Below are 15,271 nucleotides of genomic sequence, written 5' to 3' on the forward strand. Positions count from 1 at the left end.
AAGGCTCCAAGCATTAAACAGCATGACGTTAAGTTTGTTTTTTGACACATCTTTTATGTTGGAAGCTTTGTCTTTGGGACATTGCCTAAAAAAGGCACAAAATGGGGAGGCAAGAGCCTTGGCCAGAATCCTGAATCCCAAGGGTGACAAGTGGAGGCCATCTCTGGCAAAGCACTGAAGCCTGTCAACCATGTCATCCCAGGCAGACAGATACTGGATCCCCTTGGAATAACAACAGAAACTAAGCCAACTGTTGAAGTCAATTACTTTTTGTTGGCATCGTGGTATCATTCTTGGGGAAGGTACAATGCTGCTTAGGGCTAGGGTCACACCTGTGTGGGACACGCACTCTAAGAGCTCAATCATCTCTTCATAGAGTCCAAGGAGATACGTCTCAAGTCATTCACACCAACATAAACAATGACAGAGTCATACTTGTACCTATTGTGGAGAGACTTAAGTGCATGCGTGATGTGGCGGACTCTGGCACCTGACAGACAACTGAACTGTGATCTTCTCCTTGTCGAACCTAGTGAGAGGGACATCGGTGTGTCTTACAAGTAAATCACCAATGACTAGTATGTTTGGTTTATTGTTGTGCCTTATGGGCTGTGTTTAGGGTCCATTACTGGCCAGTGAAAACCTACAGAAAAAAGTTAATGGCTAAGATCAAAAGCACTGAAAGCTATATTATTTTTAAAACAAAATTTGAGCTGTAGCATTTAATAAACAAAGAAAGAGAACTACAATGTTTCTTAATGTAAGTCATCTCCTCATAAAGCTCAAAGACTTGCATGTGTGCCAACTGACTATTTTTGAAGCAAGGCCCTTGTTTACCAGCCCCGATTCTTACCCTCCCCAGCATCACATTTATAGATGTCCCATCACTGCATCATTACATCATGAGTGGAATACAACCTCTAGAAACCCAAACTTAGGGACCAACCCAAATATGACACATATGCATCTGCATTTACTATGCTTAAACTAATCTACTGTTCTCCTTCTACACATAATTACATGAAACATTTACTACACAAATACACAACATACACAGCAAACAAACTTAACATATATGCACAAAGTGCATGTGTATACACGACCAAGAATACTACCACCCCCATATTAATACTATATCATGCTAGATAAGTACTTTATCCAGACTACCTGTTATCACAGATACTAAAAATAGCTGACATTGCACTGATAGTAGTCCTGACTTTTCCCTACCCACAAGCACCACTACTAATAATCTTAGCTACCATACTATTCATACTGGCAGGGAACATGCAAACTAAAACAGAACCTCTAGTCTTCTCATCCTTAAACATAGAAGGACTCAGAATAAACCACCTTCAGTGCAGGAAATATCATAAAGTAATTTTGTCATCGAGAGCTAAGGTTACAAGAAATAAATCCAGCGTTATACTATGCAGTACTGAATGTTGGTGAACGCACTCCCTACAGTACTACTGTTGCATACAACACTGACCACAGCACACGTACAGTAACTTGTACAGGGGACAGCATGGTGCGGTATGACATCACCAGTCCACAATGATGGTGACCCGCTCTGGCTAATAAGCAACCATGTTATTAATATTTGCCTATCCTTTTACCCTATGCACAGCAGTTGTCAAACATCTCCCCACTTGCTAACAGTGTAACTGTTATGACTAACCTATCCACTCTTCTTACAGACATCCAATACTACCACTTCTTAATCTTGGGTGACTTCACTACTAACTGGGAACAGACCAAAACACTAACACTAGTTAATATAAGAAAAAAAACAAATAAAACAAAACACTAGTTAATATGACTTCATTCCGAACTTCAACATGTATGAAACTTCAGTATCACCCCCATTGAGAATAACAATGATCTCAAAAAATATAATACACAAGTGCTACTTTACTGCCAAGTGACCATAACACTACACCTACAGTTTTCTCAAGTGAAAACCACAGAGTTGGCTCAATTACGTTTGGTTTACGTCTTAAACACAAAATGCAACAGTTAATACAAGAACTGTCTAACACAGGCTAATCACTACTATCGTCACAGGTAGAGTGCAAACACGGGTTTCCCTATCTACTAAATATCCCACTTCCACTACCGTTCCTATATAAATAAAACTTTCTCAACAACGCTGAACAGAAACAGAGAAAGAGAGTCATATAAAATTAATATAAATATTATGGAAAGATTTTATATCCGTACAGATACCTACTTCTACAAGGCATACATGACGATACTCACAGGACTTTGTGTTCCGAAGTGAAACAAGCTACAAGTCTAACACATAATATAAACCAGTGCATATTTGCAGAACTGTCCTTACACAAAAGAATAAATGGATGTCCCACTAAAGCAAATTGTCTAAAATCATAAATTACATGGTTTTGCATTACTGTAATTAGGCAAATTAATGTTATTTAAAATGCAACATAGGCAATTAAGGTCCATTACTAGCTGCTGAAAGCCTGCAGAAAAAAATTATTTAATGGCTAAGGTCAAAAGTACTGGTTTTACGGTCAGACTATTAGTTGATGTATTTTAAGCTAGGATTCCCATCAAGTCCACTACCTGTGGCATGCGGATTCCCTTAATGCACCAGCTTCTTCAAAATAAAACCGAGCAGATAGTGCAGGCTCCTTAGCTGTGGCCCAAGACAGTTTTTGATTTTTTTTATTAGTCATCATCATCATCTTCTTTCAGCTGTTCCCGTTAGGGGTTGCCACAGCGGATCATCTGTTTCCATTTGTTCCTGTCCTCTGCATCTTGCTCTGTCACACCAACCACCTGCATGTCCTCTCTCACCACATCCATAAACCTTACCTTATGCCTTCCTCTTTTCCTGTTACCTGGTAGCTTCATCCTTAGCATCTTTTTCCCAATATACTCAGCATCCCTCCTCAGCACATGTCCAACCAATGTAATGATGCCTCTCTGGCTTTGTCTCCTAACCTTCCAACCTGGGCTGACCCTCTAATATAATTATTCCTAACCCTGTCCACCCTTGTCACACCCAGTGCAAATCTTAACATCTTTAACTTATTTGTTTAAAAATGTTCACGTTGTAGACTGCATGTTATATTGTAAAGCAATTTTACATAGTATGCATTTAAAGGTATTTTAAATGGGGGGGGGTTAAATAACAGTCTTATCATTGACTGCTGTATAACACCTTACAGATGTTACAATTCTCCAAGTACAGAGTTTTTGATATTTTTCTAGCTTACTGTTTTACGCAGTAGAAACTGTGATAGAGCGAGTTTTACCAAAATTAGACAAAACTGTACCTCTAGCAGGATAACAAGACACACACACACAAGATACAAACAGGTACATAGGTGTGTACTGTGCTAATGGCCCTAGAGCCTTTACAAGCCTAGCCCATAGGACTACCCTGGCATCATGCCACCTAGCCTTAGTTTCTAGTGCCTCTGTCGAGTAGAGCCACTGGAGTGATCCCTGGGGTGAATTTTCGATTTCCCATCCACTCATCAAGATTTCTCTTAAAGAGGGCCAGTGAGGTGCTCTGCCTGACATGTATGGGAAGTCTATTCCATAGCATGGACAGTCTCTGGGTTATGAACCTGTCCCTCCAGCATGTTCTGTTGATTGTGGTAATGAGGTTGAGGTCTCTACAGCATGGGGTGCGGAGGGATTGGGATTTCTTTAGATGCAGCATTTCTAACAGAGCTGGGTCATACATGGCTTTATAAGTCAAGCATAGATCGCCTCTAAGTAGGCGATATAGACAGAGAATAGTTGGAGTTTTTTGATTCTGTCCATATAGGACAAGTGTTTAAGGCCTAGGATCCTCTTTGTGAGGTACTTTTGCAGCCTCTCCAGTTGTTGCAGGTGTCTAGTGAGGTACATGCAAATGGGCATTGTACTCGATGACTGGCCTAATGAGGGAAGAGTAGAGGGAGACAGTGACCTCTTTCTGACCATAGTGGCAACGTGGTGATCAAAAGAGAGGTTGCTGTCAACCTGTCTTCCCAGATCTCTTATAACGCCTTCTGTATTCAGTGGACTACCATCAATGTGGTAATTGAAGGGAACCATGTTTTTCCCAAGGGAGATGACGACACATTTTTTGGCATTGAGCTTAAGTCCATGGTTCTGACACCAGTCGTTGGTCTCATGGAGGCTTTTCTGTAGGATGTCAACATCACTTGGGGAGTTCCCAACTTGCAATCGTCTGCGAACTTTGTCAGCCAGAGTCCCTTCATGTTGGCCTGGACTTCAGAGAAGTAGATACCAAACAGGAGAGGAACCAGGACCGAACCAGGTGGGACTCCACTCATGACTGGTCGGCAGTCTGACTTGGAGTTAGCTACTTTCACACTGTGGGTTCTATCTGTGAGCCAGTTTGCAGCCCACCTAGCGATATAGGGGTTGATGTCTAGCTTAGTGAGTTTTTCTATGATTTCTGAGTGGATAATGGTATCAAAGGCCTTGGCCAGATCAAGGTAGGCTGTATGAACCACCTTGCCTTCATCCACAGCTCTGGTGACTGACTCAAAGAAGTCAACCAAGTGGAGCAGGCATGATCTACCTGTCACAAAACCAAACTGTGTAGGATCCAGAGTATGGAGATTCCTTATATCCTTGTTTATTAGGTCCACGATGATGCGTTCCACAGCTTTGCATAACAGACTCATCAAGTTAATGGGGCAATAATTTCCAGGGTCTGTAGTTGGTCAACCTTTGAGGAGAGGGATGACTGTAGCAGTGCGCCATTCTGTAGGGACAAAGCCTGAGGTGAGGCTGTGATTGAACAGGGCACACAGGTGAGGTGCAGGTTCACTCTGTAGTTCATGTAGAACACAGCCAGGGATATTGCCAAGTCCCATAGAAGCTGTATTCTTGGCCTTGGAGAGTGCTGTTTTAACCTGTGCAGCAATAATACTGGGTGTCTGGCAATGTACTGGTATTGTGATTGGTCCTTTGGGGGGGAGGGGTAAAGTTAGCACTGACTCTGTCGGCCAGTATATTGGCAATATCTGTTGGATCTGTATAGGAGGTACCATTGTGCAGTAGCTCAGAGCAAATCTGGGTATTGCTCTGGAGATTCTTTACATAACTATAGAAGGCCTTCTGGTTGTCTTTACTATCTGCAATTCTGTTTTCATAGCTAGCTTTATAGGTTTTGATGAGGGATCTCAACCTTCTGTTGAGGCTGATAAGGGAGTTTTTCCAGTCTTGGGACTTCACCTTATTCTGCATCAGTTTCCTCCACCTGTTATAGACTTTGTTTATGGCAGGGGACCACCAGACTGGCTTCCTTTTTTTTTTTTTTTTTTTGAGGACAACATCTTGTTTCTATTGGGTATGGCAAGATCCATGCATTTGTGTATGTGTTTGTACAGTGCACTGGTGTATGATTCGGCGGTCATGCAACTATACTTCATTTGCATGGGTGCCGTGAAGTTAGCCACCTCTGTTTTTAGGAGCCCAAAGTTAGCTTTGGTGAAGTTTTTCATGGTGGTTACCTTTGTGGGTGGGGTGGATTTCCAAGGTGATTAGTTTGTGGTCGGATCTAACCAGGGAGGAGTTGACTATTCATGTATAGCAACAGTCGCCCATACTAGTAATGACCAGTTCAAGGATGTTGCTGCCTCTAGTGGGGGTAAGAACGAGCTGGTCCAGGGCATTGGAAATAATGAATTCTAGAAAGCACTGGGCAAGTGTAGTGGTACATGAGTAGTTTTCCCAGTTAATGGAGGGGTAGTTGAAGTCGCCCAGTATGAGAGTGTTAGGTTGGACCATAATATTCTCCAGGGTGCTTAGGAACATGGAGTGGGAGTCTTGGGACATGGTTGGGGACCTATAGCAGGCTACGACCTGAATCGCTGTCTTACCCAATGTTAGCTGCACCTAAAGTATCTCAGATGCATTATGTTGGGCTACCAGTCTGGAAATGTGTGCATCCTTTATGAATATGGAAATACCACCGCCTTTGGAGCTTCGGTCCAAGTTCTGGGGCCGCAAGGTGTGGAATGACTTAGAGCCTGGTAGTGCAGGGGTGCTTTCTGCTGCCTTGAACCAGGTCTCTGTTACAGCACAAATGTCGATGTTCTCCATTTTAAGGACTGCTTTGAGTGAGTGAATTTTGAGATTTAGACTTGTAGCATTGAGCAGTATGACTCTCAGATTGCATTTGTTTGTAGCTGTTACTGTGGTAATTTGGTCTTTGAAACACCACCTAAAAAAGGCACTATAGGGGTGGCAAGAGGCATGGCCAGTATCCAGAAGCCTCGAGGTCTGTTAATCATGTCATCCCAGGCAGACAGATACTGGATCCCCTTAGAATGACACCAAAAACTTAGCCAATTGTTGAAATCAATCATTTTCTGCTTGTACTGTGGTATCATTCTGGGCGATGGTAGGATGCTGGTCAGGGCTAGGGTCATACCCACCTGGGCTACATAATCCAAGAGCTCCTCCATGTCTCTTTTCATGAAGTCCAGTAAGGTATGTCTCAGGTCATTCACACCCACATGTACAATGACAGAGTCATATTTGTACCTGTTGTTGAGGAAGAAATCAGAAGATTATCTGCTGCTCAGTACTACAGAGGGGTTCCTGTCATTCATGAAATAAAATGGAACAACTGAGCAACAAACATAACTGATTACAATGCAGAGGATACATGTATTCATGAACCTTATAGTCATGTTAGCCAGGCTTCAAATTTGCAACAACCATCATTTCATAAACCCAGCACTCACATTAACCAAGCTTCAGTATATGCCAGAGCATCAGGTGATTAGAGGGTTAACATTTAAAGAGAAGAGCAGGGTAATTTTCTTATACACATTTCAGCCATTTATATGGAATAATTTCAAACTACTATGCTTAATCCATGCTTTATTATTTATTATTATTTATTAATTATTTATTATTTATTATGTTATTAACTGAAGCAGATGCGGTCACTTAAGGCCTTAGAGATGAGTTAAATTGATTGATGGGCAAAAAGGAGAAAGGAATGAATCTAGTAGATGTGTGAATTTGTTAAGTAGTGAAATTCTTTGTCAGTTAATGAGAAAAAGGTTTTACAGTGAAGAGACAGTGAGAGATAGGAAGAGAGGCATAGGAGGTCAGAGGATAAAGGTGAGGGAGAGAAAGTCCAGCTAGTCATATCAGCCTATGCTGTGGGTGAGGAGTCTCCCTATTAGCAGTTTCACAGTTCTATATTCAGCCTAGACATTCACAGCCAGTCACATTAATAAGGGTTCTATGGCTGGCTTGGTTTATACTTTATACTCCTACTGTCTTTGTATAGACATTGGGCATGAGGTTGTATATGTGGGATGGATGGAGAAGAAGATACATTAAACCCAATAAAGTATATAAGATAATAATAAAAAAGAGTAATGTGTAGATAGTATACTTAATAAAGAAAAAATTCTCTAAAGTGAATCAGGGGTCTGTTCTTCTGTCTTCTTATTCTAGCTGTACAACTAGCTAACCCATCTTCTTCCTCATTTTTCTTTTATGATTTATTTCTTTTTGTTTTGCTTTTTTTCCACTACCTTGTATAAAATTGTTTTTGCCTCTACAATCACTTTTGGAACCAAATTCACTAATAAATGGAGCCAAATGAGTGAGAACTAAATTACTAATGCTAAGACTGCATTTCTAACTCTATTATATTTCTATTCTATACCTATATAAATTTTAGTCTAAAACCTGTCCTAATTTTGGGTCTTTTAAGAGATTTATTTATTTGGTGTTTTCCAGTTGGCTTGTCCACCATTACTTTAGGTGTAACCATAAAGAAAAGAAAAAAAAAAAAAAGAAAGAAAAAAGTAACTGAATGAAAATACAAAAGTATTATCAACAAGTAACAAAATCATCAACAAAGTCAAGCTCATAATCTACAGCTACTTAAACAGAAGAATCTGAATGTCACGTTACTAAATGATTGCTTAAGGCCTGAAACTGTCCTGTTCATTTATATTTCAAATATCCTCTAGTGCGGACTGAAAATAATTATGAATTTTGTTATCAGTATAACACCACCACCTACAAAACATACCCACAAGCTCATTTCCACCCTCTTCATCTGAATGACTCTGGGCATTTGCTTTTTGATGCCATGCCTACTTGAATCTGACTGACCTGGAAGTGAAGTAGCGTACATACATCAAAAGAAAAAAGAGCAGGCTGCATTATGAGTGAAAAAGGGGTTCAAAGGGAATAAATGGCAAAAACTAGAAAAAGAAGTTATGTCTTACCATAACATTCCATCTGTGTAGTTCATCTTCTTTCATTCATCACTGATGGGTTTGGTTCCAAGCCCTCGGAATAGAGTTAGCCTTTTTACCAAGCTCACGCCAACCAAAAAACTCTTGAGCTAAGTTTCTACCCAGAATGCCCTTCTCCTGTACCCTCCCTCAATCGAATAGAGAAAGAGAAGTAAAGCTGAGGCCACTTCTGCGGAAATACCCTAGGAGACCACCTGGACCCAAAGCACCCCCCAGGATCCTTTGGAGGGGGAAGGAGGGTGGGAAGTGATGAATGAAAGAAGATTAACAACACAGATGGAACGTTATGGTAAGACATAACTTCTTTATCTGATGTTGTTAATCTTTCCATTCATCACTGATGGGGCAGAATCCCAAGCTACCTTAAGGTCCATGGGCGGCCCTTACGGAAGAACATTGCTGAGTACCACTGAGCTGAAGGCAGCTCTCCCTCTGGAGACCAAGTCCAATTTGTAATAATTGATAAAGGTATGAGACTTAGGCCAAGTAGCAGCTGCGCAGATGTCATCCATGGAAGCCCTGGAATGGAAAGCTACAGATGTTGCCATAGATCTAGTGGATCGAGCTTTAACTTTTGGCATAGGTTTGTTACTGAGGGAATAGATGAAATGTATGCAGTCCCTTAGCCATTTTAATACTGTAACCTTGGAAACAGCATCTCCCTTTCTGGGCCCAGAAAAAGAGATGAAAAGCTGTTCAGATTTACGGATAGGTTTGGTCCTGTCTAGGTAAACTCTTAGTTGCCTATGTACATCCAAGGAGGGAAGGCAGTACTCTCCTCTATTGGCAAAATTCGGAAAGAACAATGGTAGGTCAATGGTCTGGTTTATAGAGAATTTAGAAACAACTTTGGGAAGGAAGGATGGATTCATAGGTTAGTACTAGGCTAACTGCCCTTGCGTGCCATTGTAAGCCTAGCCAGTTATCCCTTGTGAGACTCAAACCCTACATCTTGTGTTTGTAAGGCAAACACCTTAACCATTAGGCCACCCTCCCAATCCCCAATTGGGATTTGCCCGAAGTGATACTCTGTCTTTATGAAAGACCAGATAGGGCCTCTTGATACACAATGCCTGCAGCTCCGAGACCCTTCTGGCAGACGTGATGGCTACCAAGAACAACGATTTCCAAGACAAAAACTTTAGGTCACACTTCGCAGCAGGTTCAAAAGGTTTTTGAGTCAAAGACTGAAGGACTAAAGTGAGGTTCCGTGACTCATGGGCTGTCTGACAGGAGGCCTGATATGAGAGGTCTTCTTGAGGAAGACCTTGCATAAGCATAATGAAATAAGAGGGGTGCAAATACCATTGTGGAAATTAGAAATTGCCTCTAGGTGTACTCGTATGTTAGAGGCAGAGGCTGCATTATCAAAAACGTAGACAAATATTGAAGCACCACAGTTACTGGACCCGAATACAGGTCTAGCATGTTATCCTTGGACCAGATGGAGAACCTTTTCCATTTATCCTGATATAGTCTTTTGGTGGATGGTTTATGAGAGGCCAGAATGATGTCTCGAACAGTTGAGGAGAGATTAGCTTGCCTGGCTATTAATGGAAGTGGAGAAACCAAGCTGTCAGCTTGAGACTGGACAGATTTGGGTGGCTCAACCCTTGGGGGTGATTAATCAGATCTGGCAGAGGGTCCAGATTCCACGGTGGGTATACTAGGTGAGGCCGAAGGAAGGGAAACCAAACCTGTCGAGGCCAGGATGGAGTTATGAGGATCACCTTGCATCTCAATTGAAGAGCTTTCTTTAGAAATTGTGGAATTAGGGGAATGGGAGGATAAGCGTAAAGTCGTCCCATGGGCCAATCATGGATTAGAGCATCCCTTGGGGACTCCCCCTTTGGGGGAAGTAGGGCAAAATATAGCTGCTGCACTTGTTCGATGGGGGAGGTGAAAAGATTGGAGCAAGGCTGGCCCCAGTGGCTGAAGATTTCTGTCACGACCTCGGGATTGAGGGACCACTCGTGAGGCAGGAGGATGCATCTGTCCACAATTATGCTAGAACTCCACAGGATATGCATTGCTATCAGAAAGCGGTTGGAAGCTATCGGCCACTGCCAAATTTTCGTGGCTTCTCGACATAGGGTGTATGACTTGGTTCTTCCTTGCTTGTTGATATACCAGACCACTGACATATTGTCTGACTGAATTGCCATTGTCCAGGAAGGGAGAGCCAAAGGAAATGCCTGCAACGCTAACAGCACTGATCCCAGTTTCAGAACACTGATATGCAGGTGGGCCTCTGAGGTGGACCATGTGCCTCGGACTGTCTTTCCCTGGAAATGGCTCCCCCACCCGATCAGGGAAGCATCTGTGGTCACAATGGTTCTGGTCTGAGGGGATTGAAATGGGCAACTCCAAAGTTCTACGTCTGGCCTCATCCATCAAAGGCGGTCCTGTTTGCAGGAGTTGGTTATTTGAATCTGGTAACAGAAGGGGTGATAGTTTGGGAACCACTGACAAAGAAGGAACCATTGCAAGATCTGCATATGTAGCTTTGCTAAAGGCAATATTGGAATTGAAGCTGCCATAGAGCCTAGGGTCTGAAGAACTTCCCTTGCTGAAACTTTTGTTTGACAGAGTATCACTCAGAGCTGGAGCCTCAATAGGTGGAGTCTGTGAACTGGGAGTGATACTAGACAGGACTGGGTATTGAACACTGCTCCAGTGAATTCTATTTGTTGTGTAGGAGTAAGGTTTGACTTCTTCCAGTGTATTGTTATTCCCAACAATTTTGCCAGAGAGAGAGTATAATGCAGTGCTGTTACCAGGAGAGATGCTCGTTGGGGGTGGTGAGGAGACAGTCATCCAAATATGGAAACACCTGAAATCCTTGTAGTCTCAAGTGAGCTGTAGCCAATGCCATGCATTCCGTGAACACTCTGGGGGCTGTAGAGAAACCGAATGGCAGAGCACGAAACTGATAATGACTGGCCACTAGCCATAAACGAAGCAGACTCCTGGAGCATTTTTCCATCTTGATGTGGTAATATGCATTCCGGAGATCTATCGAGCACATCCAATCACCTTCTCTTAAAAAGGGGAGAATGGACTGAACCGTGACCATCCGGAATTTGGTTTGGGTGACAGACTTGTTTAAACAAAATGGGTCTCCAGTCCCCTGCCTTTTCTGGCACCAAAAAGAACCTTGAGTAAAATCCAGATCCACGTTGGTCTGGTGGGACTGGTTGGATGGCTGTTTTTTGAGACAGCTTTATTATCTCTGAAGCTGCTTCTTCCCTTTGACTGGGTGGAACATCGGGAAGTTTTCTTGGAAGGTTTGGTTGACAAGAAAGGGGAATGGAGTAACCTCTGGTGATGATACTCTGCACACAACAATCGGCGGCAATAGATTGCCAGGCAGCTTGGTGCAGAGAGAAATGACCCCCGACTGCTTCCAGAGGTAAGCAATCGGGCTGCTCCTCAGGAGTGCTGGTAAGGCTGTCTACAGAAGGAATCCCTGGAGTCTTGGTTATGAGGACCCCCTCTGCCTCTATAGGGGGTCTTCTGGAACTGTTACCCCTTCTGCCCCTGAGGGAATCATCACCATGTGTGGCCCGGAAAGAACTCTGAGATTTTTGTGCCACATTTTCCCACTCCTCTGATTCCTGGAGAAGTACACTGAGGACTGGAAAACAGTAGGCCTATGGCAGACAGGGTCTTTCCATCTTACTCGCACCTGGCTAGCCTGTCCTTCACTTTGGAGACAAAAAGGGACGAAGCTTCGATGGTAGCATTCAAAAAGAAAGACTTGAAGGGGTCCGCAAGGTCACAGATGAGCATCCAAGCATGACTCCTCATGACAATGCCCGAACCCGCTGCTCTAGCCACCCCTTCAGTCGCATGTAAAAGCAACCTCATGGATGAGTTGGATATCGATTCCAGAGTTGCGAGCTGCGAGGCCACCTTATCCCTGACCTCATCAGACAACTGTCCTGTGAGCGTCCCAGAGAGTTCATTGATCAAGTCCCTCTGGAGCCTCATAAAATGTGCGAAATAGTTCAGGGACTGTATAGCAAAGATCCCTGATGCAAAACTCGCTTCCCAAGTCTGTCCACCACCCAGTATTCCCTGTTGGGTAGGTGGACAGCAGGGACTTTCCTCAGCCAAGCCCTTTTTCGTGGCCGCCGCCACCATCATAGCACGAGGAGGAGAAAGAATTTTGTATGGTCTCCGACGGCTCACCTCAATGGAATCAGGGTTCTTCCAAGCGTGCTGCACAAAGAGCTGGATGAGCTCGTCAGCAGGCGGGGTCACCCAAGACGTAGAAGGCCAGGCGCGGAAAGCCTGCAGGAACATGGACTCCTCAGATGAAGAGTTGGAGGGCTTCCAGTCACCTCTCTATTTCCAGAAGCAAGAGCCACGCGGAAGGCAGGCCCACCCGAAGAGGGATGGAAGCCCGGAACCAAGAAAGACAACCTTGGGACCAGGGTCACACCCCGCTCCAATGAACCCGCCCCCGTGGATGGAGCCTCAAGAGGATCAGTGAGGACGTGGCTATCGGCAGCAAGGATGGCACTGAGGAGAAAGACGGCTCAGTGCGCCAGGCCAAAGCGCCCGTCCCCCAAACCCCAGATTGAGGAAGGACCAGTTCCGCAGGAACTGAAGACCAAAGGGACAAACTCAGAGCCAGAGTGAGATGCACTGTAGGCTCCGAGGTGATGAGTTCCAAGAAGGATGTCAGAGCAAAAGACTTCAGAACTGAGATGGTCGAAGGAGGAGTGTAAGATGGAGTCTGTGGATAAACCTACCCAAGTTCTGCAGGTGGATGGGTCTTAGAAAGTGTGAGTATCCCCCTGGCTAACAACAGCTGGTCCACAAGACACACCATGTCATGTTCCGACAGGCTGCTGGTTGAACTAGTGGATACTCTGGATGGAGAGCCTGGACGTTCAATGAACGGGATATACATCTGGCCCAGAAATGGATCTATGGAAGGGGAGTGCTGGGTCTGTGGTTCAAGATCTGACGGCACCGAAGTCTCTAGCTTTGAGACCAGGAGTAAAGGGGTCAAATCCAGTGTAGGCGGTACAATGCTCGGTGCCAATGTGGCACTTGGAGCCAAAAGAGTCAGTTCTAAAATCATAACTAATTAAGGAGTCGAAGGTGTGCCCTGAGCCGAAGTGGCCACAGGAGTTTGGTTGAAAAGCGGCTTTACGGCTATGCAGCAAACAAGATCTGAGGTAACAGGGAGAAGGGCATTCTAGTTAGAAATTTAGCTGGAGAGTTTTTTGGCTGGCGCGATCTTGGTAAAATCGCTGACTCGGTTCCGAGGGCTCGGAACCAAACTCATCAGTGATGAATGGAAAGAAGATTAATAACATCAGATCAAGTGGATAGCTTCCAAAGGTGCCAGTGGGAACCCTTTAAACCAGAGCAAATACTATAAATTAAGTTTCAGAATAATGGGTAAGCCATGAGATGATAGGGAATGCAACATAAAATGTAGTGTTCTAACTGGCAGATTTTTCAAAGGACTTCTTGCATTTCTTTGAACATTGAGAAACATTTATAATCAAGCTGCTTACAATAACGTTACAGTAAAAAAAAAACTGGCTTTGTGCGTACTATATGACTCATTTCATTGTCATTCTGTATATTTGTGGTCTGCATTATTTGTTCCGCAATGTGTTTATTCTTTGCTGTTGCTGTGTGTGATGTGGGAATGACAACCACTTGTACAAAATGCAATGGCCAGTCTGCAGTGACGACTACACCAGGCTGCACTGACATATTGTTTGGCATCATGCAGCTTTGCCTGAATTGCTTCACATGAACATGTTCCCATGATACTTCACACAGACATGTGAAGGGACACTGTTCTTTAGAATACTGGAGAAGGTTACATATGTGCATTACAAAAGTCGGTTATAGGCCACAACAACACTGTAATTCACCAACAGTGGTAGAACATTTACAATAGTACGTTGTGATGTGTCACTCTGGCTAGTTCCAATGTTGGTGCTTTCAACTGATTAAATGAATATGTGAAAGACTCAAGGACTTTTTCCATTCTGCAGGAAGAGGTAACAAGAACAGATGACTACATGAAAAGGTACAGTAAAAGGACTAAACTTCTGTAGTTTTTTTTTCTGTGTTTAAGATATCAACCAACCACAAATCCTACTTCATGCCATTCTGTTTAAATTTATTAATTTGCTCCCCTAATAAATTACATAAATAAACTGAATAAACCTAAAGAAGATACCCTGCTCTACCACAGAAATTTTATTTCATCCTGTTCAGTATATATATATATATATATATATATATATATATATATATATATATATATATATATATATATATATCTTGTAAGGCACTCATCTCTTAAGTCTAACATACACTCCACATGTAAAGAGAAAAGTCACAGTACCATCACTAAGAATGTGCTGGCACCAGACAACATGGTTTCCATTTAGGGGATGAGATGAAAAACAAAATAAGGCAAATAAATGCTTTCATGTGGAAGTCCTATACAGGTGGAAAGATACTCCTGGCAAATGCTATAAACACAAAAAGTGTGGGATGATAGCTGGGACTCCCCCACACTTGTATGTCTCATCTTTTTGAAGTGTTGTGGTAATTTTTCAAGGCACAGTCTTCTTTGTCTTACGAATCAAGAAAAAACAACTCTCAGATATGTGAACATAACAGAGAAAGAACTATCTGAGGCAGCTTAATGTCTTCAAAAAAGATGCCTAAATTCTCTTAAAACCCATGCTTTAGAGGGCACAATGTGAAACAGTGATAGTTCTTTTTAACTTGGAAAGCTTGAAAAAATGTCAGCAAGTGTCTTAAGCTTTGTACCACAGTTTATAACAAAATGTACCCAATGTAAGCAAGGCTTGGCATTACAGTAAGGTTCTTTTTTGCAAACCACAATTAACTGAGAGAGTAAATCATTCAAAAATATTTAGATGATGTGTCTCCATGCCATTGTTTTATAGAACAAAATGTGTATTGTTCAAATA

Source organism: Protopterus annectens, chromosome 16.part0 (genome assembly GCF_019279795.1).
Source record: "Protopterus annectens isolate FY-2018-M chromosome 16.part0, PAN1.0, whole genome shotgun sequence".
NCBI classification, from domain to species: Eukaryota; Metazoa; Chordata; order Ceratodontiformes; family Protopteridae; genus Protopterus; species Protopterus annectens.